Source organism: Lissotriton vulgaris, chromosome 5 (assembly GCF_964263255.1).
Source record: "Lissotriton vulgaris chromosome 5, aLisVul1.2, whole genome shotgun sequence".
Classification (NCBI taxonomy): domain Eukaryota; kingdom Metazoa; phylum Chordata; class Amphibia; order Caudata; family Salamandridae; genus Lissotriton; species Lissotriton vulgaris.
This window is the reverse complement of record NC_141693.1, coordinates 596,325,702-596,353,472: the sequence shown is the minus strand read 5'-3', so window position 1 is coordinate 596,353,472 and position 27,771 is coordinate 596,325,702.

Below are 27,771 nucleotides of genomic sequence, written 5' to 3'. Positions count from 1 at the left end.
CCTTGATGGAGAGTCAAAAGTGGCTTGGGTGTCTAACTTTCTCTGTTTAATAGAGTTTGGCTGTTCCTGTTTGCTACAAGGATCAAGCATAATGTTATCTTATATGTTATGTTATAAAAGACTTATATCGCTCTCAAATACTCAAGAGTGTACTGGCGCATGATTGATCTGTGGCAGAGAGGGCAAAGAGTATTAGATAGGCTGATTAAAAAGATGAGTTTTTAGGTGTTTTTTAAAAAGTCAGAAGTCCTGGATATGCTGTAGATTCGTGGGGAGAGCATTCCAGGCAGCTGCTGCTTTGACAGAGTGGGACTGACTCCCCAACCGGGTCCTGCGAAACCAAGGGATTACCATCCGGCGTTGAGGGGCTGATCGCAAGGATCGGCTGGGAACGTACAAAGCAAAGCACTTCCTAGGCCGTAAAGGGCTCTGTGAGATCAGGTAAGGGCTTTGAATTGCACCCGCTGGGCCACGGGTAGCCAGTGCAAATCCCGTAAATACTGCCGGACACTAGATCTCCTAGAGATGTTGAACAGAAGTCTAGTTACGGCGTTCTGTATGGTTTTAAGTTTTTTTAACAAGTAGCCAGGTATGCCGATGAACAGAGCATTGGCGTAGTGAAGACGGGAAAGGATAAGGGCACGGGCTACCATTTCTTTAGCCTGCCTTGGAAGCAGGGGAAAAAAACTTCTTAAGGCCTTGAGAGTGCCGAAGCAAACTCCGGTAAGTTTTTTAATATGATTTGAAAACCGGAGATCTTCACCGAACCAGACCCCTAAGTTCTTCGCCGGGCCTCCCTCTGAATTAGTTCAGGTGAAATCAGGGGGCCACAAGGAGTCTCTGAAGGCAAGAGGGAACCTGCCGTACAGGAGTACCTCCGACTTGTCCTTGTTGCACTTAAGTTGTGCAAGCCAGTGGAATACGGATGAGAGGCACTTCTGGGCGGTATCAGTGCCCAGGTCAGAGTCCTTCCAGGTGAATAGGAGATGGGTGTCATCCCCGTAATCTATAATTATTGCTCCCAACTCCTCCGCTAAGAAAATCAGGGGGGTGAGATAGATGTTAAAGAGCAGAAGGCTCAACGTGGAGCCTTGGGGAACCCCTGTTGAAAGTTTCCTGACTGAGGACGAGAAGGGAGGCATTCAGTCTGGGCCAGCAATGCCTATAAATGACAACCGGGCAAGAAGTAGCTAGTGGGGCACCACATCGAAGGCGGCAGAGAGGTCCAGCAAAATCAGGGCCGCCCACGTCCAAGCACTCCCTGAACGCCTCCATCATTTCAACCAGCGTGGTCTATGTGCTGTAAGAGATCCTAAACCTGGACTGGGTAAAAGAAGCTTCCACGAAGGCCTCAAGCTGTCGAAAAACCACCTTCTCGCAGACTTTTGCCATGGCTGGCAGGAGAGAAATGGGGCGATAATTAGTTAGTACCAAAGGGTCCAAGGAAGATTGTTTGAGAAGGGGGACGAGTTTGTTCTGCTTCCATTGCCCGGGAACGGTAGCGGTCTGAAGGGACAAATTGATAATCGCCGCTGCCTCTGGATAAACAACCTCGGCTACCCCGGCTAAGACTCGGGCTGGACAATGATCTGTGGGAGAGTCCAACTTAAGGGATTTAAGGATGGCTAAAATATCAGGCTTGGCTGCGGGCAAGAATTGCGTAAACAGGGGGATAGATACACTGGGGATAATAGGAGACGTCAGAGGAAGAATCCTCTGCTCTGGGGATATTGTTCCCAGGCTGTCCCGAATCCTCTGTATCTCATCAATAAAGAAGGAGGACAGCTCCTCACACCATTGTGGGGAAACTGGAAGGATTGTTTGCTCAGCACAGGGAGATAGAAAGCTCCTAACAATGGAAAAAATCTCCTTACTATTGTTAGTGGCCTGGCAATCCGCTCCGCATAAAAGTTGCCCTTTGCTTTCCTAATAGCTGCATAGTAGTCCCTCTGAGCTGTGCAGAGAGTAGACTTGGTCGAGGGACAGTAATGTTGGCATAGTTTGGTGTTATCAAGTTACAAATTACTGTGGTAGAGTAGGTGCAGCGCACAGACCTAATGTGCTACACGTCCTTGAATTCTAAATCTAATGGTTATATTGCACCTCTTGATAGCAGTACCGCTATTGACAGATCTAGGCATTAACCTGGTATTCAGCCCCTAACCCTACAAGAGGGTGACAGTGTGCTTCAGGTTTTTTCCTAGACTCACAGTACATTTTAGATTGGCCTTTATTTTTTAAGTCCTTCTGGGTGTAATATGACAAGGACTGGCAGTGTTGTATGTGGAATAGTTGGCTTTTCTATTGTTTGACTTACCAGTTTCATGCTTCAGAAATAGATTGTGGCTTCTGCATCGCAGGTTTAATGCACCATCAAGACTTCAATGGTGTGGTGTTGTGAAATAATTTCATGGATAGCTATTGGTTATCATGTGTAATCTACACGAATAAAAATGACACCAACTAAAAAGAATCTCTTTTGCTTATAGGGCTTTCCCAATACATAGATATATTACATGACACATATTAGGGTATATTTACAAGGGGATAGTGCCAACAGAACATCACTTTTAGCGACGTTCTGATGAAGCCATACCATTTTCCATATTTATAAAGCAGTGCTAAGCCACTTAAAGTGGCTTAACGTCACGTTGTAAATCCGGTCCCTTACATGCAACACTTTGCTTGAAAGGAGAATGCAATGGGTATTGCTGTGGTCTTTCCAACTCAACACCCATTGCATTTTGATGCTGCCCCAGATTTACAAGGATGTGTAATTCCGAGGCAGCGCTAAAAACGAATGCGATGCAATAGAAAATGTTAGAATGACGCAATAAGGAGAACTACTTTTATTTCTCAACATTTTTGATTTTTCAATGTGTGCAGCTTTCTGCAACACATATAGAAAGAGCAAAACGGCTTTAATGATTATTTATGTGCCAGAAGGTGCACATAAACAATCATTAAATAATGACAATTTGCTACTTCAATGTGATCTGCCGAATGCAGCACACATTGAAGTATCACATCACCATTATCTATTGTTTATGTGCAGGAAGGGACACCTTCCAGCTGTTTATTTTAGTGCCAGCGCTAGGGAAACACAAGGATGTGCTGAATCGTTTTAAATATGGCGCATCCATGAGTTCTGGAAATGTTGGGTTGTGGCACTAGCAAATTTGATGCAGCAACTTGCTCACAACATTTCTTTGTGAATATGCCCCATTGTTTTACAAAGAAACATAAGTGCAGCTATTTGTTCAATACATAGCCTTAATTTGTTTTCCCACCAAAATCTTTTTAATCCTCTTGGATCTTGGTTTGCTGAAAAGACATAGCATCTCTCCACATCACATTTTATAGTCACTAAAGCACTTCTTTGCGAGGAACACAGTAAGTGAAAATATGTGAAATTGCTGCTTAATACAAAGATTTTTTTTATTTAAATATGCACGTCAGAAAAGTAAAAAACACTCAAGCAGTACATCAAACATCAAACCTGATTGACAAAGGGATCTCCACAATTGTGACAGGATCTCTGCAAGGAGAAACTGCAATGCGGAGATCCCATCATGAGTGTGGAAATCCTATCACACTGTTCATACTTTATCAGTAAGACAATGTGTTTGGACAACATAAATGTGAAAAATTGTTTGAGATTGACTCCACGCACACCATCAAGATATGTTGGCCTTATTACTGTCTAGCTCACAGTGCTCCATCTGGAACTTTAAACGTTATAAGGTACCGGAGGGCATGTACAACCACAGGACATGGCAACTCTGACTCCCCAAGGAAATTGTGGAAACAGATCAGTCACTTTTGTTAGTAACTTAGTCATGCCCAAAATAGAGAAACAAGAAATACTCAAATTGGCATTTCAATGATTTATTGACGCATTATGATTCTTGTGTAAAATACGTGCCCTGCAATGATTCATAAAAGGACACAAAACAGAGGAATCAGCATTACTAAAATTGCAAATAAGATGAACAATTCAACCAATGTGCTGTTACACTAACTGTAAACATACATGTATAATCATGTCCATGCTCCTAGCTAGTGCTTCCTTACCTAGTGGGCTTAGGGGTGCGAATCTGCCAGAACTCTAGAGGGTAATATATAAATCGCAGTTGCACATGGGTATGTTTCATCTTGGTGCTCGTTCAGGTGTAGAGCAGGCCATTGTCTTTCTTAGGAAGGTAAACAGGATTCAGCTGGGCAGGAATTCCTGCATTGGGCGGCCTCAAAAGTGACAGCAAAATGCTCCTCCGTTTACACAAAGGATTTGTGTCGCTTATGTTATAAACTTCACCCATGTTACCATACTGGTACTACAGTTAGGCTGTCATCATTAATTCTACCCTTGCTGGGATACCGCCATGCGGCCAGCAACAAACAACAAAAGTTTGCGCCGTAAACTTTAAGCTTGGTACAGAATGTTCAAGGCCCTGATAATATGCCTAAGAGGTAGTGTAAATGTAAGCAAATCCATTTCAGAGATTATCCTATATGTGTGTGCATGCAAATGTGCATCAAGATTCAACATTTAAGAAAGATGTGAACATGTAAAATGGTGGTGTTCCTCGCCCGATGCATATGTCAACTTAAAACACCCACTCCTAAGGGGGACATAAGGTGACTAAAAGCTTCTAAAACATTTGCTAAAATTTAAGGTCAAAAGCTCCTTTAATTATAATCAATCAATGACATTTATAGAGCGCACTACATACCCGTAGGGTCTCAAGGCGCTGGGGGTGGGGGGAGTGCCGCTACTGCTCGAACAGCCAGGTCTTCAGCTTCTTCCTGAAGGAGAGGTGGTCTTGGGTCAGGCGCAGGTTGGTCGGGAGGGAGTTCCAGGTCTTGGCAGCCAGGTAGGAGAAGGACCTTCCTCCTGTAGTCGCTCTTCGGATGCGGGGGACGGCGGCGAGGGCGTGGTTGGCTGATCGGAGGTGGCGTTAGGGAGCGTAGAAGTTGATTCGGCTGTTGAGGTAGCGCGGGCCTTGGTCGTGTAGGGCTTTGTGTGCGTGGGTGAGGAGGCGGAAGGTGATTCTTTTGTTGACGGGGAACCAGTGAAGGTCTCTCAGGTGTCCGGAGATGTGGCTGGTTCGTGGGATGTCGAGGATGAGTCTGGCTGAGGCGTTCTGGATCCGCTGGAGTCTCTTCTGGAGCTTGGCGGTGGTACCGGCGTAGAGGGCGTTGCCGTAGTCCAGTCGGCTAGTGACGAGGGCCTGGGTGATGGTCTTCCTGGTCTCGGTGGGGATCCACCTGAAGATCTTCCGTAGCATGCGTAGGATGTTGAAGCACGCCGAGGAGACGTTGTTGACTTGCCTGGTCATGGAGAGGGAGGAGTCCAGGATGAAGCCCAGGTTGCGTGCATGGTCTGTCGGTTTGGGTGCGGTGCCCAGGGCGGGAGGCCACCAGGAGTCGTCCCAGGCGGAGGGTGAAGAGCCCAGGATAAAGCAGTTAATATAAAAAAGTTACTATAATAAAGCGCATAAAAGGCTTCTTTAAGAGCAATTTTATGAATAAAAACATTGCTGAATTAACAAAAAAAAGCTTTTTTGTTCAAAACTGCCAGATTATTTAAATGTTCCAAGAAGCAGATGAAACAACGCGGTTCTCAGCTGCCACAGATGATGTTTCCATTGGAACCCCTCTCACAAGTTCCAGTGAACAAACATGGTCAAATGTGGCACCCTCAGCCACCACTGAAGGAGTGACAGCCAGTAGTGCATCCGAGGGGATGAGCATATATTTAGAACTCTAGGAGCTGATGCATCCTGAGAAGGTTCATAATATGCATTTTCTAGCCATGGTAATCACCCAGGGAAACTTCTCAAGTGAGATTTATTGGGCCCACCAGCAAACCTATGTCCATCGATTGAACCAGTTGCATTCCAAGGCACTTTTCCAGGGCACCCTTGAAAGTGCAGAGGAGACAGTGGAACACAGGCTGCACGCTGTGTAACTAGATTAACTGAAAGAACAAGAATCTGTCCGCATATAGTTCTTGAAGCAAGGGTACACCAAAATACTGTATCATCCTTTCCCAATGTAGGAGCACATGTGGCAGTCCCATCCTCATTTGGCCACATGATGGAGAATCCATTGTGGAGTAGATAAATACGATCAATATCCAGACAATGAGGAACATGACAAGTGGTAAGCCTCCAAAAACTCTTCCAACCACAAAGTGAATGAAATATGACATTATTCCAAAGACATTCTGGAAGGTGCTAACAAACCTGGAGCCAATTGTTATGAAAAAGTGCACCTGCAGTATTCAAGACATTAAAGATGCGGTGCACAAGCTGTCCAGAATGGTGTAGGAGGTTAGTTTGCAGTAACGACTGTATCTCAGAAGAAGACCTTGCAACCTGAAGATCAAACATCTCCAGTGCAGATGTTAAGGCAACTTCCTTCTGAAACAATATAGATTTCAGTCTGTCACATTTGAAATTGGAATTGAAGGCCAAACTGTCGCCTCCCTAACTGTGCGGGGCTGGTGAAAAAAGCACTTGTATACAACAGTAATGAGACACAATATTGAGTTTTAAATATCGAGTGGCAGAAATATCGAGTCAAAAATATCGTGAGTGAGAAATATCAACAGCAAGAATATTGTGGTCAAGAATATTAACTTAAGGTAAGTAATATGGATTTAAAAAATATCGAAGTGTTTAATATTGTTTGCAAAAGTAAAGTTGTTAAAAAGATCTATTTTTAAAATTAATGTTATGTATTTTGGTTTATATTTTAAATGTACGTCATGTATTTTTTTCTATAAAAAATGTTTATGTTTTTTAATATATGTTACATTTTTAGTAGTTCCTAATTTTTTTATTCAAATTGTGTGTTTTTTAATTCGGTAGCTGGTTGTGGGTTTATAAGGGAATCGGGTGGGAAGTAATGTAATTGTATTATTTTATATTTATTAATATTTATTTAATTGAGTTGTTATGGTGTTTAATATGTACAGCCATTTATTATTAATTAATTAACAATTGGTTGTAATTAATATTAATTCATTAGTATTTAATTATGGTAATTTTGTAATAGATTTTAGGTGTGTGTTTTGGGGCGTACAGGGGTAAAGTGTGGCAAGAAATGTATTTATTTCTGATTATTAATTATTTGGTAATTTTTAATTATTAATTGTATTGAACATAATTATGGTAATTGTGTAACTAATTTTAGATCTGTGTTGTGGTGTTTATATGGGTAAAGGGTAGGAAATAATTTGTGTTACATTAATTAATATATAGTTGTTAATTAATGTTAATTATTGGATGTTTTTACTTTTAAAGGGTTAAAGTGTGGGTATTAATTAACTTTGACTTACTTTATAATTAGTTGTTTAATAGTAATAGTTTGTAATTTGAAAATAATTTTAATTGTGTGATTTATTATTTTACAGTTTAATTTTGGTGTGTGTTGTGGGGATTTTAGGGTTTAAGTGTGAGTAGTTAATAATTTTGTATTTTTTTATTAATAATGTTTTTAATTGATAATTACTTAGGTTAATTATGAAAGTATTTTTTTTCCAAAATTTAAAAGTGTGTTGTGATTTGTGTGGTGTTATAGGGTGGGAAATTAAATAAATACATTTATGTAATAATCAATGTTTTTGTTTGTACATATTTTCTAGTTTAAAATATTTACTTTTTAGAAGCGTATATTTTATTTGATATTATATTTGTAGGTATTTGGTATATGTAATTAATAGTATAATATGTTTTCTTTTTATTTAGTTATCAATTTTTCTAATATTTTTGGATTTTTAAATATTTATTTTGTTTTTCTTTTTTAACTGACTGGAGTTTGAATAGTGATTGTATCCCTTCATTATCCAACATTTTTCTTACAGTTGCACGCATTGGAGTGGGAATAGTCATTTTTACCCCTTCGCTAGCCAACACTTTCCCTACTGGTGTACTCATTGGAGTGGGAATAGTAATTTTCACCCCTCCACTATCCAACACTCTCCCTAATGTTGCTCTCAGAGTAGTGGGAATATTAAATGTAATCCCTCCGCTATACAATATTTACTCTAATGTTGCACTCATTGGAGTTGGAATAGTAATTTTTACCCTTTCGCTATCCAACACTTTCCCTACTTTTGCACTGACTGTATTGGGAAATTTAAATTGAAATATTTTTTAATAGTTTCATGTTTTAATTTATTATAGAATTTGTGTTCTATATTTTAAATGATTGATATATATATATGTTTTATTTTTATCCAATTTTACATTTTTAAAATAAATTAAAAATAATAGTTTATTAATTATTTTAATGTGTGTGTATATATATGCATGGCGAGGCGCTGAGTATTAACCTGCAACTCCTAAACAGGTCTGCATCGGCAGGCTGCAGAAGACGTTGGTCGCAGCAGGTGGGGATCACGGAGTCTCAAACACACAGACTCCGTTGTCTGGCAGCTATCCCTAGTGTCCCAAGGTGGGGGATGCTGGGACTTGCAGTTCCTATGGGCCATCGGGCCTCCACCAATGGGGGGGAATGCAGGCAGCATTCAAAAGAGGGACTACAAAACAGCCCCATTAATTTCTTGTTCGGCATCTGATGAAGGCAAAATGCTGAAACGCGTCATGCCAAGGACCTAACAAAGTTACCTACCTGCTTGCAGACCGCTGTTGTTCCCTGTTGTTCTTTGGTGCAGCAACATATATATATATATATATATATATATATATATATATATATATATATTCACTGAAAAACCATAGGTTTCAGGGGCATTATAGTTAGCTGGACATTTCACTTGTACAAAACCATTAAAATTCCACCGTTATAGTTACTTCAGCTAACTATAATTTGCGTGCCCGCAATGCATTGCTGATGGCATCACATATTACATCACTCATGGCATGGTCAGTGACATCACTCATGACATCTCAAATGACATCACTGATGGCATTTGAGATGTCACGTCACCTCAGGCCCCCTCCCCTCCCTTCACCATTGTGCAAACACGCTCTGTGGCCATTTTAATTTGGGAGATTAACTCCCCTGGAATCCTGAGGGTCCTTAGAGTCCAACTAGCCCACTAGATACCTCCAGTAAGCGCCACAGAGCTGCGTTGCAGAAAGGTGTAAAACAGACCACAGCCTGGACCACCTCTCTGCAATGCAGCGCAGTGGCACTTACTGGAAGCACCTGGTGGGCTAGTTAGACCCCATGGGCCCTCAGGATTGAAGGGGAATTATTTCCCCAACTTAAAATGTGCCAGAGGGCGTGTTTGCACACGTCACCTCAGGCCCCGTCCACTCCCTTCCCCACTGTGCAAACGTGCCCGTGGCATGTTTTAAGTTGGGGGATTGATTCCCTTCAATCCTGAGGGTCCCTAGGGTCAAATTAGCCCACGAGGTACCTCCAGTAAGCGCCACACAGCTGCATTGCAGAGAGGTGTAAAAAGGGGCATGGTCTCTGAACACCTGTCTGCAATGCAGCTCCCTCACGCATACTGGAGATACCTGGTGTTCTAGTTGGCCCTCTGGGACCCTCAGCATTGAGAGGGAATTAATTCCCCAGCTTGAAACTCGCCAGGGGGCATGTTTGCACAATGGTGAAGGAAGGGGGCGAGGCCTGCGGTGACATGTGTGCAAACATGCCCTGTGGTGCATTTTAAGTTGGGGAATTAATTCCTCTTCAATCCAAAGGGTCCCTGGGGGCCAACTAGCCCACCAGGTACCTCCAGTATGCGCCAGGGAGCTGCGTTGCAGAGAGGTGTTCAGTGGCCACGCTCCTTTTTATAAGACTCTATAACGCAGCTCTGTGGCGCTTACTGAGGTACCTGGTGGGCTAGTTGCCCCCAGGGGACCTCAGGATTGAAGAGGAATTAATTCCCCAACTTCAAACGCGCCACAGGGCATGTTTGCACACATGTCACCTCAGGCACCGTCTCCTCCCTTCACCACTGTGCAAACGCGCCCCATGGTGCGTTTAAAGAAGCCAAGAGTTTGGAGGTCCCCCTCGGCTTGGGTAGGCCTTTGATCCCCCCAACCCATGAATATTGAAGCCCTGGGGATGGTGGTCCCGGGGCTGGGGGGGCTGTGAGCCCTGTACTTAATTTTATAAAGCCCCTAAGGGCCCCCCATTCACATAGGAATATTGCCCCAGGTACTTGGCCCCCTGGAGGCTAATTATCAACTAAGCCTGCCCTTGCCGTTTAAAAAAAATCACAAATCTTTTTGGCCTTTGGGGTCCTTATGGGACCCCCTGAGCAGGCGTAGGGGGTCAGGGTGTTTCTACAGTGCCCCCTTTTTGCGTTTTGCACGTTGTTTTCTTCTGTTTTCTTGTGCCTCGGTTCTATATATATATATATTCACTGAAAAAACCATAGGTTTCACACCAGTTATAGTTAGGAATTAGCATTTAAAAAACCTATTAAATTCACTGAAAAAACCATAGGTTTCACACCAGTTATAGTTAGCTGGAAATTTTACTGATATAAAACCATTGAAATTCCCACGTTATAGTTAGTCGGACTCACTATAACTTGCGCGTGCAATGCACTGCTGATGACATCACATATTACATCACTCATGACATGGTCAGTGACATCACTCATGACATCACTGATGACACCATCCAGTGAATATGTGTCTTTCTGAAAAATAAATATTAGTGAGTTATGTTTAAATATTTAAATATATATATTAGTGTTTCACTTTGTGTATAAGTGGCTACATGTGTTGGTAAGTAGCTACATGCGTATGTATATGGGTTATTAGATATTTTTATTAGTATCAGTATGACTGTCTATATGGTTTAGTGGGGGTATTACTTAGCACATAGATGCATGAGTGACTGACTCTTTGTTTGTATGTGTTTTGAAGACAGCATATGTACAGGACTGTATGGGTGGATGAGTGTCTATATGTGTTTGTTAGTGAGTGAATGACTGTCTCACTAGTGTCTTTATCAGTACCTACATATGTTTTAATCTAGTATATATGAATATTGATGTATATAAGTGAGTATATGTGAGAGTAAGAGATTGTAAGAGTTCCTGTTTAAATAAGTATGTGTTTCTATAAGTGATTGTTTAAGAGAATAAATATGTGTAATTTTAAATAGAAGTAAGGTGGAAGTGTGTGTATAACTCTATATTCAAATAAATGGATGTTCAATAGTTTATTTGCACGTGTGAATATGTGTGTGAGTAACTTTTGGATGAATGTCGGTGTGTAACAGGATGTATAGGTGTATCACTTCATATGATGAGTGAGTATATGTATGAGTGACTATATAGAACTGTTGGTGAAAGAGTGGATGTGTATATAGATAGTGGAATTACTGAATTGCTTGTTGTAACTGATATAGGTATCTCCATTTTTTTAAAAATTTCAGTTTCTATTTTTGAATATGTGTCTCAAGGGTTACATTATAGTGAAAGGAGGTCTGTCACTATGTCACAAGGATGGTGTCATGAGTGATGTCACTGACCATGTCATGAGTGATGTAATATGTGATGTCATCAGCAGTGCATTGCACGCGCAAGTTATAGTGAGTCCGACTAACTATAACGTGGGAATTTCAATGGTTTTATATCAGTAAAATTTCCAGCTAACTATAACTGGTGTGAAACCTATGGTTTTTTCAGTGAATTTAATAGGTTTTTTAAATGCTAATTCCTAACTATAACTGGTGTGAAACCTATGGTTTTTTCAGTGAATTTCAAAGGTTTTTTTAATGCTAATTCCTAACTATAAGTTTCACTTTATAAATAAGACTGTTAGCACTCTAGTTGTTCTTTTTAACACTCTGGTACATTTTCTCATTGGGCTACAGTTGGGCTACATCTAGTTGAATTTTGGGCTACATTTTCAATTTTTGATCTCTGGTGGCCATCTTTGGGCTACATTGGGCTACTTTGGGCTACATTTGGGCTACATTTTGGCTCTAACATATATTAAGCCCAATGTAGCACAATACATATTTTTCTAAAGTTAATGTTTTTTACAAACCACTTCAGAATAGAGCTACCTGTCCCTACAATTTTCCCAATTTTTTTTAAAAAAATTATTTTGGGGAGCGCTCCCGGAGCGCGCCCCGGGGAGCGCCCCGAAAAGCGTATTTTTACAAAGCGCCCCGGGGCGCGCTCCGGGGAGCGTCCCGTGAGCGCCAATATCGCAAACGAAAACATAATCGTGACGTATCGCGTAGCCGCGACCGCGTGATACGCACGGCGTAAGCGCACCCGGAAGTACTCGAGCGAATACGATCGCACAACGTAAACTTCCGACGCGCTTACGCTGCGCGACCCGGGGCGCGCCCCCGGGCGCGCCCCGGGCGCGTAGCGTAAGCGCGTTGGGTCATGTGAGCAGAAAATAACACTTTTCATTGGTTCATAACAGTTTTGGTTTCATAATGATGAAGCCCCTGGTCTTGTGACCTGAAAATAACACTTCTCATTGGTTCAGGACAGTTTTTTTTTCTAAATGATGAAAGACCCCACCTTTTTTCCTTATTCTGACTTTGTCCTTTGACTGAGGAAGACCTGTTTGTTGCTCTGTCTACTTTTTTGCTCTTTGAGTAATATTTTGTACTATAAAATGGCTTCATTAGTAGCATCAGCTGGTGCATCTGCCCCACCACCACCACCACAACCACCAAGAGGACCAGCTCCAAATTATGTTGGTGGTCAAGAACAGGAGGAGGAAGAGGAAGAGGAAGAGGAGGAGGGGAGAAGAAGATGGCTGCCTGAAGAAAACACACCTTATAAACCCAAACCACACTTCATTTGGCAGTTTTTTTCAATTCCAGAGGGGAAAAAAAAGGTGAATGCGCCCAAAGTCACTTGCCTCATCTGCAATGATGAACTTTCACGGGGCAACCCAAATAAGAAATATTCTTTTGGTAACTATACCATGATTCGGCACATGACAAGAAAGCATCCAAACAACTACTCTCGTGCAGAGTTCCGGGAAATGGCCAGTAACCTCCCCCATTCATCAAGGACCCCCTCCCAAAGAAACCAACCCACTTCCTCGCAACCAGAAACATCCGAGGTGATGCCTTGCATTCAGCCGAGATTTGCTGATTTTAAAATTACTTGCACTGCTTGTGGCAAACTTATCTCCTATGGGGAAAAAAGTGTGAAACTCATCGTCCTTGCAGGTGATAATCACAAGTGCCCCAAAAAGAAGTAATTTTTTGGGTTTTTTGTTTTTTTGCTCCAGTTGAGCCAGTTTCAATTCCCTTTTTTTGTTTCTCCCCCCAAAAAAATACAAAAAAATATATAAAACTGTTTTGAAAAGCCAAAAAAAGTTCAAAAAGTTCAAAAAACACAAAAAAATATAAAACAACAAAAAGAAGAAAAAAAAAAGTTCTTTTTAGAACTACCTCCAATTTCTAAATCAAAACTTCATTTTTTAAACACTCTGTCACCTTTTTTCATCATAGTGCGCTCCCAGGGCCGCTCCCCGGTGCGCGCACCGTGCGCTTCCCCCGCGCAAAACGAAAAAAAAAAAAATATTTTAAATGCCCCGCGGGGCCCTTTTATAGCCCCCACATCAAACCTAGGGGGTCAAAGGGGTCTATCCCTGACGCCTTATGGTCAGTTCCCACTTTGTTTTAGCCACCTCTTATGTCTCGATTTTACCGAGACACAAGATGGCGACCGCTCTGGACTGTTTCGAATGTTTACAGACACCCGAGAGCCAATCAGCTTTCCATGCGCACCTCGCGTGGCGCGCCTGGAGCGCTCTCCGGTGCGCGCACCGGTGCGCTGCTATAGATATATATATTTTTTTGAACCTAAATTACTCAAAATCCACTGGAGCACATATCTTGAGACATAGCAAAGGCACATCGGGCTACCAGTCCCTACAATTTTGCCAAGTTTGGTGTAAATCCATTCAGCCGTTCGGGCTAAAAGTGAAATCGACCGCCCTATGGAAATTAACATGGGGAAAACGCGTTTTGGGACCCCCCTTTTATCTTGGCCCCCGCTTGATGAATCCCCCCCAAACTTTCAGGGAAGGACCGGAGCTCGACGAGGCCATTTTCAGGAAATTGTCAGGCAGATTCGTCAACCGGTGCCAAAGTTATTCCAAATAGAATTTTCAGATTTAACATTGAAAAAAATCCTAACTATAACTACCTACTGGCGACCGCCAGTAGGTAATATATATATATATATATATATATATGAATCAAAACAAGCCACCTCCCACAATGACACTATGGAAGGAAGACCAGACACAAAGTGGTTCAGGAATCGGCATCACTTTATTGGAAGTTGTCATCCTCGATCCCAAGCATCAGGAGAGACGCATTTCAGCCTTCAAGAGGCCTTTGTCAATCTAGTTTGGAATACTTTAACATCTCATTTATAAAGCCCTTCCCACTTGACTAATTTGTAGACAAAGAAAACATACTATGGTATATGTAATCAACTAATGGCCCAAATGTGCCATGTATATGCTGCCCACTGCCAAACCACATCCCTAATACAGGTAAGGCATAACATAAATGAATAATTGCGTACAATACTTGCAATTGAATTCACTCGTAACACTGAAAATGTGGACAGCATAGGTAATTTTTGATGGACATCACATAAAGCATTTGTCATGATGGGATTCACTTATAGCATTAAAACATATCACCAAACTTATAATCCTGTGTTGTCATTATTAACGTCACAACAAATAAACAGTTAAAGAGCTGTCTGCCGTTAAAATTAATGTCCCACATTAACTGCCCAAGCCCTGGAGAGTTCACCCAGACTAATGTTAGGACTGCAAAAACATGACCTCCGACCTCAACTGCAAAGTAGAAAATGTTTCTTTCCATGATTAAAATGTCCCAATTCTAAAGTTCACAAAGCACCAGTACCGGACAAATAGAGTCCAATTGCGGAGTTACTGATTTAGTCGACAAGTATACTTGCACCTCAAAGCCATTTGAGCGCATGCTCGAAACCCCATCAAGACTCCAGATCCCATAATGCTGCTGAACGATAGAACAATAAACAGGCAAAAAAAGCGGCTTAAAGTTATGTAATGCAGGGTCAGAATCGAAGATATTTCACTCTGACGCAAAGGCAAATGTCAATTCACTGCAGTACCAGCCAGCTTAAAATTGATTTCAAATAGGGGGACCCATCAACAAAATAAATTGCGCCAAAACCACCTCACCGCATCGGCGTTGGTGTCTGCTGTGCTCAATTACCAGCTGGTGTCAGTAATCCGGGCAAGGCATATCTTGCTGGCGAAAAACACAAATCCCATGCTGGCAGTTGCGAAAACCGCCCCGCTACGAGACCCACATCCTCAACCGCAGTCATCCTCGTTCCTCTTCCTGGCCAACCAACTAGGGGCCCCCCAAAATCACTCCAATACTCCTCCAAAAGACCGGTCTGAAGGAAGAGCCACAAGCAACTGGTGTTCCGTGTAGGCGCGACGACCGCTCATGCTGTATTAAATGAACCAAACAATCCACCTGCCACAGTGACACCATGGAAGAAAGAACAGACAGGAAGTGGTTCAGGAATCGGCATCACTTTATTGAAAGTTGTCACCCTCAATCCCAAGCATCAGGAGAGACGTGTTTCAGCCTTCAAGAGGCCTATGGTATATGTATTCAACTAACAGCCCAAATGCACCATGTATATGCTGCCCACTGCCAAACAACAGCCCTAATACAGGTAAGGCTTAACAAAAATTAATAATTGCATACAATACTTGCACTTGAATTTGCTCGTAACACTGAAGGAGTTTAAGCTCTATTTCCCTCTTGTGACATCAATCTGATATCCCTAAACTGCCCCCAGCTCAGGGTTCCGGTGACATCGTAAGCCACAAGGTGGTAGGCTGAGTTGTTTGAAACTGACACCAACCCCTCAAGATGGCAAAATAGGACCAAACTACATGTTACTGATATCTTATTTTTATACTACATGTTTAATTTTGGATACTTGATTTGAATTTTGTTGTCTTCAGTAAAAGAAGGGAACAATTCTTAAATATGTAGTTAATAATGTGGAATAAAAAAACACTCCTTTCATTTTTCAAAACACGTTTTCATTCAAATTAAAATGTCTACATTTGTAGACATTTTATGTGTATATATATATATATATATATATATATATATATATATATATATTACCTACTGGCGGTCGCCAGTAGGTAGTTATAGTTAGGATTTTTTTCAATGTTAAATCTCAAAATTCTATTTGGAATAACTTTGGCACCGGTTGACGAATCTGCCTGAAAATTTCCTGAAAATGGCCTCGTCGAGCTCCGGTCCTTCCTTGAAAGTTTGGGGGGGATTCGTCAAGCGGGGGGCGAGATAAAAGGGGGGTCCCAAAACGCATTTTCCCCATGTTAATTTCCATAGGGCGGTCGATTTCACTTTTAGCCCGAACGGCTGAATGGATTTACACCCAAACTTGGCAAAATTGTAGGGACTGGTAGCCCGATGTGCCTTTGCTATGTCTCAAGATATGTGCTCCAGTGGATTTTGAGTAATTTAGGTTCAAAAAAATATATATATCTATAGCAGCGCACCGGTGCGCGCACCGGAGAGCGCTCCAGGCGCGACATGGGAGGTGCGCATGAAAAGCTGATTGGCTCTCGGGTGTCTGTAAACATTCCAAACAGTCCAGAGCGGTCGCCATCTTGTGTCTCGGTAAAATCGAGACATAAGAGGCGGCTAAAACAAAGTGGGAACTGACCATAAGGCGTCAGGGATAGACCCCTTTGACCCCCTAGGTTTGATGTGGGGGCTATAAAAGGGCCCCGCGGGGCATTTAAAAGATTTTTTTTTTTTTTTCGTTTTGCGCGGGGGAAGCGCACGGTGCGCGCACCAGGTAGCGCACCGGGGAGCGTAAAATGAGGGAAAAAGATGACAGAGTTTTCAAAAAAATGAAGTTTTTATTTAGAAATTGGAGGTAGTTCTAAAAAGAACTTTTTTTTTTCTTCTTTTTGTTGTTTTATATTTTTTTTGTGTTTTTTGAACTTTTTGAACTTTTTTTGGCTTTTCAAAACAGTTTTATATTTTTTTTGTATTTTTTAGGGGGAGAAACAAAAAAAGGGAATTGAAACTGGCTCAACTGGAGCAAAAAAACAAAAAAAACAAAAGATTATTTCTTTTTGGGGCACTTGTGATTATCACCTGCAAGGACGATGAGCTTAATACTTTGGTTCCCCATAGGAGATAAGCTTGCCACAAGCAGTACAAGTAATTTTAAAATCAGCAAATCTCGGCTGAATGCAAGGCATCACCTCAGATGTTTCTGGTTGCGAGGAAGTGGGTTGGTTTCTTTGGGAGGGGGTCCTTGATGACTGGGGGAGGTTACTGGCCAGTTCCCGGAACTCTGCTCGAGAGTAGTTGTTTGGATGCTTTCTTGTCATGTGCCGAATCATGGTATAGTTACCAAAAGAATATTTCTTGTTTGGGTTGCCCCGTGAAAGTTCATCATTGCAGATGAGGCAAGTCACCTTGGGAGCATTCACCTTTTTTTCCCCTCTGGAATTAAAAAAAACTGCCAAATAATGTGTGGTTTGGGTTTATAAGGTGTATTTTCTTCTGGCAGCCATCTTCTTCTCCCCTCCTCCTCTTCCTCTTCCTCCTCCTCCTGTTCTTGACCACCAATATAATTTGGAGCTGGTCCTCTTGGTGGTGGTGGTGGTGGTGGTGGGGCAGATGCACCAGCTGATGCTACTAATGAAGCCATTATTTAGAGCAAAAAAGTAGAGAGAGCAACAAACAGGTCTTCCTCAGTCAAAGGACAAAGTCAGAATAAGGAAAAAAGGTGGGGTCTTTCATCATTTAGAAAAAAAAACTGTCCTGAACCAATGAGAAGTGTTATTTTCAGGTCACAAGACCAGGGGCTTCATCATTATGAAACTAAAACTGTTATGAACCAATGAAAAGTGTTATTTTCTGCTCACATGACCCGACGCGCTTACGCTACGCGCCCGGGGGCGCGGCCCGGGTCGCGCAGCGTAAGCGTAAGCGTAAGCGCTCCCCCCAAAAATTAAAAAAAAAAAAATGGGATAATTGTAGAGACAGATAGCCCTATTCTGAAGTGGTTTGTAAAAAAATTAACTTTATAAAAATATGTATTGTGCTACATTGGGCTTAATATATGTTAGAGCCAAAATGTAGCCCAAATGTAGCCCAAAGTAGCCCAATGTAGCCCAAAGATGGCCACCAGAGATCAAAAATTGTAAATGTAGCCCAAATTTCAACTAGATGTAGCCCAACTGTAGCCCAATGACAGAATGTACCAGAGTGTTAAAAAGAACAACTAGAGTGCTAACAGTCTTATTTATAAAGTGAAACTTATAGTTAGGAATTAGCATTAAAAAAACCTTTGAAATTCACTGAAAAAAACCATAGGTTTCACACCAGTTATAGTTAGGAATTAGCATTTAAAAAACCTATTAAATTCACTGAAAAAACCATAGGTTTCACACCAGTTATAGTTAGCTGGAAATTTTACTGATATAAAACCATTGAAATTCCCACGTTATAGTTAGTCGGACTCACTATAACTTGCGCGTGCAATGCACTGCTGATGACATCACATATTACATCACTCATGACATGGTCAGTGACATCACTCATGACATCACTGATGACACCATCCTTGTGACACAGTGACAGACCTCCTCTCAGTGTAAAGTAACCCTTGAGACACATATTCAAAAATAGAAACTGAAATTTTAAAAAAATGGACATACCTATACCAGTCACAACAAGCACTTCCACTATCTATATACACATCCACTCATTCACCAACAGTTCTATATAGTCACTCATACATATACTCACTCATCATATGAAGAGATACACCTATACATCCTGTTACACACCGACATTCATCCAAAAGTTACTCACACACATAATCACACGTGCAAATAAACTATTGAACAACCATTTATTTGAATATAGAGTTATACACACACTTCCACCTTACTTCTATTGAAAATTACACATATTTATTCTCTTAAACAATCACTTATAGAAACACATACTTATTTAAACAGGAAATCTTACAATCTCTTACTCTCACATATACTCACTTATATACATCAATATTCATATATACTAGATTAAAACATATGTAGTTACTGATAAAGACACTAGTGAGACAGTCATTCACTCACTAACAAACACATATAGACACTCATCCACCCATACAGTCCTGTACATATGCTGTCTTCAAAACACATACAAACAAAGAGTCAGTCACTCATGCATCTATGTGCTAAGTAATACCTCCACCAAACCATATAGACACTCATACTGATACTAATAAAAATATCAAATAACCCATATACATACGCATGTAGCTACTTATCAACACATGTAGCCACTTATACACAAAGTGAAACACTAATATATGTATTTAAATATTTAAACATAACTCACTAATATTTATTTTTCAGAAAGACACATATTCACTGGATGGTGTCATCAGTGATGTCATGAGTGATGTCACTGACCATGTCATGAGTGATGTAATATGTGATGTCATCAGCAGTGCATTGCACGCGCAAGTTATAGTGAGTCCGACTAACTATAACGTGGGAATTTCAATGGTTTTATATCAGTAAAATTTCCAGCTAACTATAACTGGTGTGAAACCTATGGTTTTTTCAGTGAATATATATATATATATATATATATTCACTGAAAAAAACATAGGTTATAGACCATATATAGTTAGGAATTTGCATTTACAAAACCTTGAAAATTCACTGAAAAAACCATAGGTTATAGACCATATATAGTTAGGGATTAGCATTTACAAAACCTTATTTTATTCGCACAAAACCATTGAAATTCCATATATAGTTAGTTGCACTAACTATATATCGCGGACCCGCAATCCACTGCTAATGATGTCACATATTACATCATTCATGACATGGTCAGTGACATCACTGATGACATCTCAAATGACATCACTGATGACATCATCCTTGTGAAAGAGTGGCAGACCTCCTCTCACCCTAATATAACCTTTGAAAAACACATTCCAAAATGGAGATGACAACACCCAATGACTGTATGTTTCTGTAAAGTTAAAATATGTCTTACATATTGAAGAATGAGTGGATGTATAAGTGTCTGGATGAAGGATTTAGTAGGTGCATGACTGACTGTATGAGAGAATGATTAAATGGGTCTCACTGAGTGCATGGGTTAGTGACTAAAGTGTCTTAATTTGGCAATCATTATATATTTTGTTCTGTAAACTGCTGCATGTTTAAATCAGTAGTTATATCAGTAACTATATGTGTATGGGTGGCTGGGAGGTGTATGACTCTGTGCATAGATGTGTGAGCAGTTGATTCCCTAGGTGTATGGGTTCAAAAGTGCATGTAGAAACAGCTGTATGGACAGTTGACTGTGTGCATAAGTGTATTGGTGAGTGAATGGATATCTCAGTGCTACATGTCAAAGTAAGTACATATGTAAAACACAGTCCATGTGAGAGTTGACATATATAAATAACTGAACATAAGAGCCAGTGAATGTGAGAGTGGCTGTATGGATCATTGTGAACTTGTATCAGGGATTGTATAAGAGAGTAAATATGTGTTAGTATATGTTTGAATAAGTAAGGTGTGTATAACTGTATAGTTGAGGAAATGGAGGTGTGATTGATTCTTTGCATGACTGACTAGGTGTGTGAGTAACTCCATGGATGTGTGACAGTCTGTGAGTGTCTGTTTACACTGAGTGTATCTAAGGTTATATTAGAGTCTGAAGATGTTCATTGTATTATCACATAAATGATATCATCAGTGATGTGATCAGTAATGTCAAATGAGATGTCGGTGATGTCATTTGAGATGTCATCAGTGATGTCATCAGTGATGTCATTTGAGATGTCATCAGTGATGTCATCAGTGATGTCACTGACCATGTCATGAATGATGTAATATGTGACATCATTAGCAGTGGATTGCGGGTCCGCGATATATAGTTAGTGCAACTAACTATATATGGAATTTCAATGGTTTTGTGCGAATAAAATAAGGTTTTGTAAATGCTAATCCCTAACTATATATGGTCTATAACCTATGGTTTTTTCAGTGAATTTTCAAGGTTTTGTAAATGCAAATTCCTAACTATATATGGTCTATAACCTATGGTTTTTTCAGTGAATTTCATTGGTTTTTTAAAAGCTAATATCTATGGCTGTAAAATATATTCTTTATTACGTGACGTATCACGTAGCCCCTGAGACGCCTCATGATGCATCGCATAACCGTGACGTATCGTCTCTGCAGCGCAAACAAAACCCGTAACGTAAGCGCGCCAGAGCACGCTTAAAGATATATATATATTTTTTTAACCTTAATTAGACAAAATCCACACGTGCACATATCACAAACGTTCAAAAAACACAATATGTCGGACTCCCGTTACGCTGCCGGTTAGCTGCCCGGTTAACGTACCGGGAAGCACCTTTACCACGAAAAATCACAATTTTTTTTTCTTTTGCCCCGCGGGGAACTTTAATAGCCCCCTCATCAATCCTAGGGGTTCAGGAGGGGTCTACCTTACCCCTTTCTTTCATTTACACCTTTTTTTTTTTCCACCTCTTGTCTCTTGATCCCACAGAGAGACAAGATGGCGGCCGCTCCAGACTGTTTACAATGTTAACAGCCAATCAGCTTCTCCTCAGACTCCCGTTACACTGCCGGTTAGCTTCCCGGTTAGCTGCCCGGTTCGCGTACCAAGACGCGTCTCTACGGCGAAAAAATCGGATTTTTTTTTTTTTGGGCCCCGCGTGGCTCTATAATATCCCCCTCATCAATCCTAGGGGGTCAGAAGGGGTCTACCTTGCCCCCTTTCCTTCATATCCCCCTTTGTTTTGGCCTCCTCTTGTCTCTCGATCCTACCGAGAGACAAGATGGCGGCCGCTCCGGACTGTTTACAATGTTGACAGCCAATCAGCTACTCCTCAGACTCCCGTTACACTCCCGGTTAGCTTCCCGGTTAGCTGCCCGGTAAGCTGCCCGGTTCGCGTACCAAGACCCGTCTCTACGGCGAAAAAATCGGAATTTTTTTTTTTTTTTTTGGGGCCCCGCTTGGCTCTATAATATCCCCCTCATCAATCCTAGGGGGTCAGAAGGGGTCTACCTTGCCCCCTTTCCTTCATTTCCCCCTTTGTTTTGGCCTCCTCTTGTCTCTCGATCCTACCGAGAGACAAGATGGCGGCCGCTCCGGACTGTTTAGAATGTTGACAGACACCGGAGAGCCAATCAGCTTCGCATCGCAAAGTTCCGTTACGCGAAAAGTACGCGAACCGGAGCGCTGCCCGGAGCGCTGTTACAGATCTATATCTTTTTTTGAACGTTAATTTCTCAAAATCCACTGGAGCACATATATTGAGACCTAGCAAAGGCACATCGGGCTAACAGTCCCTACAATCTTGCCAAGTTTCGTGCAAATCCATTCAGCCGTTCGAGCTAAAAATGGAAAAATGAATGGGAAAAAAGCGTTTTGGGACGCAGAAGGCCAAGTGGGTGGCCACGCCCATCATAATAATAATAATAATAATAATAAAGGGGCTTGTAAAGCGCCTGGTGACGCCATCCCGGCGTGTCCCCGCGCTGTGGAGAAGAGTCAAGGCCAGGAGAGGGAGTTAGAGGGAAAACAGATGCGTTTTCAGAAGTTTTCTGAACAAGGTCTCTGAGTCCGCTAATCTGATATTTATGGGGAGGGAGTTCCATTCCTTGGCAGCCATTACACGAAAGGAACAGCCTCCCATTCTGGCTTTCTTGGTGCTGGGAATTTTAAGCAATCCAGTTCCCCCAGAGCGGAGAGTTCTGTTAGGCTCGTAGGGGATAGCCAGATCAGTCATGTAGGGGGGAGCCTTGTGAGAGATGATCCTGTAGCACATAAGGAGTGCCTTAAATAGGACTCTCTTTTTTATTGGGAGCCAGTGCAGAGTGGCTAGGGCAGGTTTGGAGGCTGCTCTTTTAGGGAGTCTAAGGACTAGGCGTGCTGCCGTATTTTGGAGTACTTGGAGTCTCCTGATGTTTTTTTGTGTTGTTCCGAGCAGAAGCACATTTCCATAGTCAATCCTCGAGGTCACCAGGGCTTGGGTCATAGTGCGCCTGGCTTCAAGAGGGAGGAGGTCTAAGGTACGGTTCAAGGTCTTCATCACCCCAAAGCATTTCCCAACCACTTTGTGCACATGGCTGTCATAGGAGAGCCTGGGATCAACCCAGATCCCTAGGTTCTTAGCTGCTTTACAGGGAGTGGGTAACGGTCCCAGACAAGATGGCCACCACTCCTTGTTCCAACTAGTATCTCTGCCACCAATTAACAGAACCTCCGTTTTTGAACCGTTTAACTTCAGACAGTGCTGGGTCATCCAGCCTGCCAGAGTCTGCATGCAGGTTTTAAAATTATCTGCAGCAATGGAGGGGGCTTGGGACAGGGAGATGAGAAGTTGGGTATCGTCGGCATATGAAACTAATTCAATGCCGAACGATTGGACCACTTCAGCCAAGGGGGCCATGTACAGGTTGAACAGGGTAGGGCTCAGGGCCGAGCCCTGAGGTACCCCCTGTTCTAAGGCTATGCTATCAGAGAGGTACATGCCTCTCTGAACCTGGAAGCAGCGGTTGGTAAGGAAGGCTTTAAGCCAGCCCAGTGCTTCCTGGGTGACCCCGGCTTTGTTCAGACACTGTAGCAAGATGGAGTGAGCCACAGTGTCGAACGCGGCACTAAGGTCAAGCATAATCAGTGCCATAGTCTGGCCCTCATCAGCGCCTGCCCGTAAGGTTTCGGTCGCTCTCAGAAGGGCAGTTTCGGTGGAGTATCCTGCCCTAAACCCTGATTGGGAGCTGTGGAAGGCATTGTTTGACTCAAGATGGGCCATGAGTTGGCGGTTAGCTATTTTTTCGGCCACCTTCGCCAAATAAGGTAACAGCGAGATGGGCCGCAGGTTTTCAAGGATATCCTGACTTATGTTGGGTTTTTTCTTTATTGGAAGTACGATGGCTTTCTTCCACTCCGCAGGGAGGGTAGCCGTGGCAAAGGAGAGTTGGAGAATGTGTCTAAAATGTTGTTCTAAGGCTTTAAGCCTAGCTGCTAGTATCTTGGGAGGGGCAGGATCCCGAGGGGAGCCTGATTTAATGCTTTGGCAGATACTATTGAAAATGGTCGTGGGAGGGACAGAGAAGCAGTTTAGACATGGCCCTCATCAGCGCCTGCCCGGCGCTGGCAGGTGTTTTACATTTAAGAATGCGGCAAGTACAGCGCTCTCATTCTGTCAGAAACAAATGCTTCTGAAGAAGAGATTCACTCTCGAAACGCGTACAGCGTATGAACTTTGAAACATGCTCTTTGTGTGGGTCCTGCTGGCATGCTGGGCATTAAATCTGTGAGCGAATCAAGTTTCCAGTGGCTTCTATTCACTTGGGTCTCCTGTTTTTGTTGCATATATATATATATATATATATATATATATATATATATATATATATATATATATATATATATATATACATATACATATACATATATATGTATATATATATTCACTGAAAAAACCATAGGTTTGACACCAGTTATAGTTAGCTGGAAATTTTACTGACATAAAACCAATGAAATTCCACGTTATAGTTAGTTGGACTCACTATAACTTGCGCGTGTAATGCACTGCTGATGACATTACATATTACATCACTCATGACATGGTCAGTGACATCACTGATGACACCATCCAGTGAATGTGTGTCTTTCTAAAAAATAAATATGTTTTATATATGTATATGTAAAGGTGGTGGGAAGAATAAATGTTTAAATTATTGTCTTAATGAATGTTTTTTTTTAAAGAAATGATTGGATAACTGGCTTATTAAGTGTATCTTACTGAATACATATATTAGCGAGTAATGTTTAAATATTTCAATATATGTATCAGTGTTTCACTTTGTGAATAAGTGGCTGCATGGGTTGATGAGTACCTACATGTGTGTGTATATGGGTTATTAGATTTTTTTTAGTATCAGTATGAGTGTCTCTATGGTTTGGTGGGGGTGTTACTTATGATATAGATCCATCAATGACTGACTCACTGTTTCTATGTTTTTTGAAGACAACATATGTCCAGGACTGTATGGGTGGATGAGCGTGTACATGTTTGTGTTAGTAAGTAAATGACTGTCTTACTATTGTGTTTATCAGTAACTACATATGTTTTAATCTAGTATATGTGATTATTGATGTATATAAGTGAGTATATGTGAGAGTGAGAGATTGAAAGAGTTTCTGTTTAAATAAGTATGTGTTTCTATAAGTGATTGTTTAAGAGAGTAAGTATGTATAAGTTTCCTTAGAAGTAACGTGGTAGTGTGTGTATAGTTGTATATGCAAATAAATGGATGTTCAATAGTTTATTTGCATGTGTGAGTATGTGTGTGAGTAACTTTTGGATGACTGTCGGTGTGTAACAGGATGTATAGGTGTATCATTACATATGATGAGTGAGTATATGTATGAGTGACTATATAGAACTGTTGGTGAAGGACAGAATGTGTATATAGATGGTGGAATTACTGAATTGGTTGTTGTAACTGGTATGGGTATCTTAATTTTTTGGAAAATGTTAATTTCTATTTTCCAATATGTGTTTTAAGGGTTACATTACACTTAAAGGAGGTCTGTCATCAGTGATGTCATTTGTGATGTCACTGACCATGTCATGAGTGATGTAATATGTAATGTCATCAGCAGTGCATTACACGCGCAAGTTATAGTGAGTCCAACTAACTATAACGTGGAATTTCATTGGTTTTATGTCAGTGAAATTTCCAGCTAACTATAACTGGTGTCAAACCTATGGTTTTTTCAGTGAATTTCATAGGTTTTTTAAATGCTACTTCCTAACTATAACCTGTGTAAAACCATTGTTTTTTTCAGTGAATTTCTTAGGTTTTTTGAATGCTAGTTCCTAAGTATGAAATCACGTTCGTAACTAGATAGTGTCACCGCCTACACGTCCTAAGAAGCGCATGTAAAGTCATGTGACTTGAAAACAACACTTGCAATTGGTTCTTAGTAGTTTCTGTTCTGGAATTTACACGAAGCACTCCACCCACTTTCCTCACAATCTTTTCTACTCTGAAGAGACAACAACGTCGAGCATCTTACGGAAAACTTTGCTGAAATGGCTGCCCTTCCGCATTCATCTTCCGAATCTGAAGGAAATGAGCGACCACCGTTAAGAAGAAAAAAGGAATCTTTAATTTGGCAATTTTTTACTTATCCTGAAGATCGAAAGAAAGTGAATGCGCCAAAAGTAACCTGCACGATATGCAATTTGGAGCTCTCAAGGGGAAATCCAAATAAAAAATATTCCTTTTCTATACACACCATGCAGCGGCATGTTAAACAAAGGCATCCTGAGCATTATGCAAAATCATCGACAAGAGCCCTGGCCACGCTATTACCATCAGAGGTGGCCAGCACATCTTCTGGTGGACGACCTGTATCTCCATCGAGTGCTGAGATGGACTTGAGACCATATCTTGCGAAGGTGCATATGAAATGCAACGAGTGTGGAGAAATTCTTTTGTATGGAGAGCAGAGCCTCGTTCTTATTAAACTCAAAATTGAAAGTCACAAATGCCCCAAGAAAAGATACATTTCTTCACTTCATTTTCATAGTATTACATACTGAAAAATGTAGTAGCATCTTTAAGAAATCGAAAGCATCATAACACTTCTTTCCAAAAAAAAAAAAAAAAAAAAAAGTTCTTTTCAGAACTAACTCTTTCTACCAAAACGTGCTCCAAGAGCATATTATGAGATGTTTTTTCGCCGCTTTATTTTAGTGCGAGACCGGGTGCGCGCACCCTCCTATCGCGTACAGGACCTGACACTTGCATGTGAAGTCATGTGACTTCAAAACAACACTTCTAATTGGTTCTTGGTAGTTTCTATTCTGGAATTTACACGCAGCACTCCACCCACTTCCATCACTTTCTTTTCTACTCTCAAGAGAGAACGACGTCGAACATCTTCCCGAAGACTTCGCTGCAATGGCTACCGTTCCGCATTCATCTTCCGAATCTGAAAGAAATGAGCGACCACCTTTGACAAGAAAAACGGAGGCCACGCTATTACCATCAGAAGTAATCAGCACATCTTCCGGTGGACGACCTGTATCTCCATCGAGTGCTGAAATGGACTTGAAACCATGTCTGGCGAACGTGCACATAAAATGCAACAACTGTGGAGAACTTCTTGTATACGGAGAGCAAAGCTTTACTCTAATTAAACACAAAATTGAGAGTCATAAATGCTCCAAGAAAAGTTACATTTCTTCACTTTATTTGGATAGTATGACATACTGAAAAATGTCGTAGCAACTTTAAGAAATCAAAAGCATCATAACACTTGTTTCCAAAAAAAAAAAAGTTCTTTTCAGAACTAACTCTTTCCACCAAAACATGCTCTAAGAGCATATTATGAGATGTTTTTTCGCCGCTTTATTTTAGTGCGAGACCGCGTGCGCGCACCCTCCTATCGCGTACAGGACCTGACATTTGCATGTGAAGTCATGTGACTTCAAAACAACACTTCTAATTGGTTCTTGGTAGTTTCTATTCTGGAATTTACACGCAGCACTCCACCCACTTCCATCACTTTCTTTTCTACTCTCAAGAGAAAGCAACGTCGAACATCTTCCCGAAGACTTTGCTGCAATGGCTACCGTTCCGCATTCATCTTCCGAATCTGAAGGAAATGAGC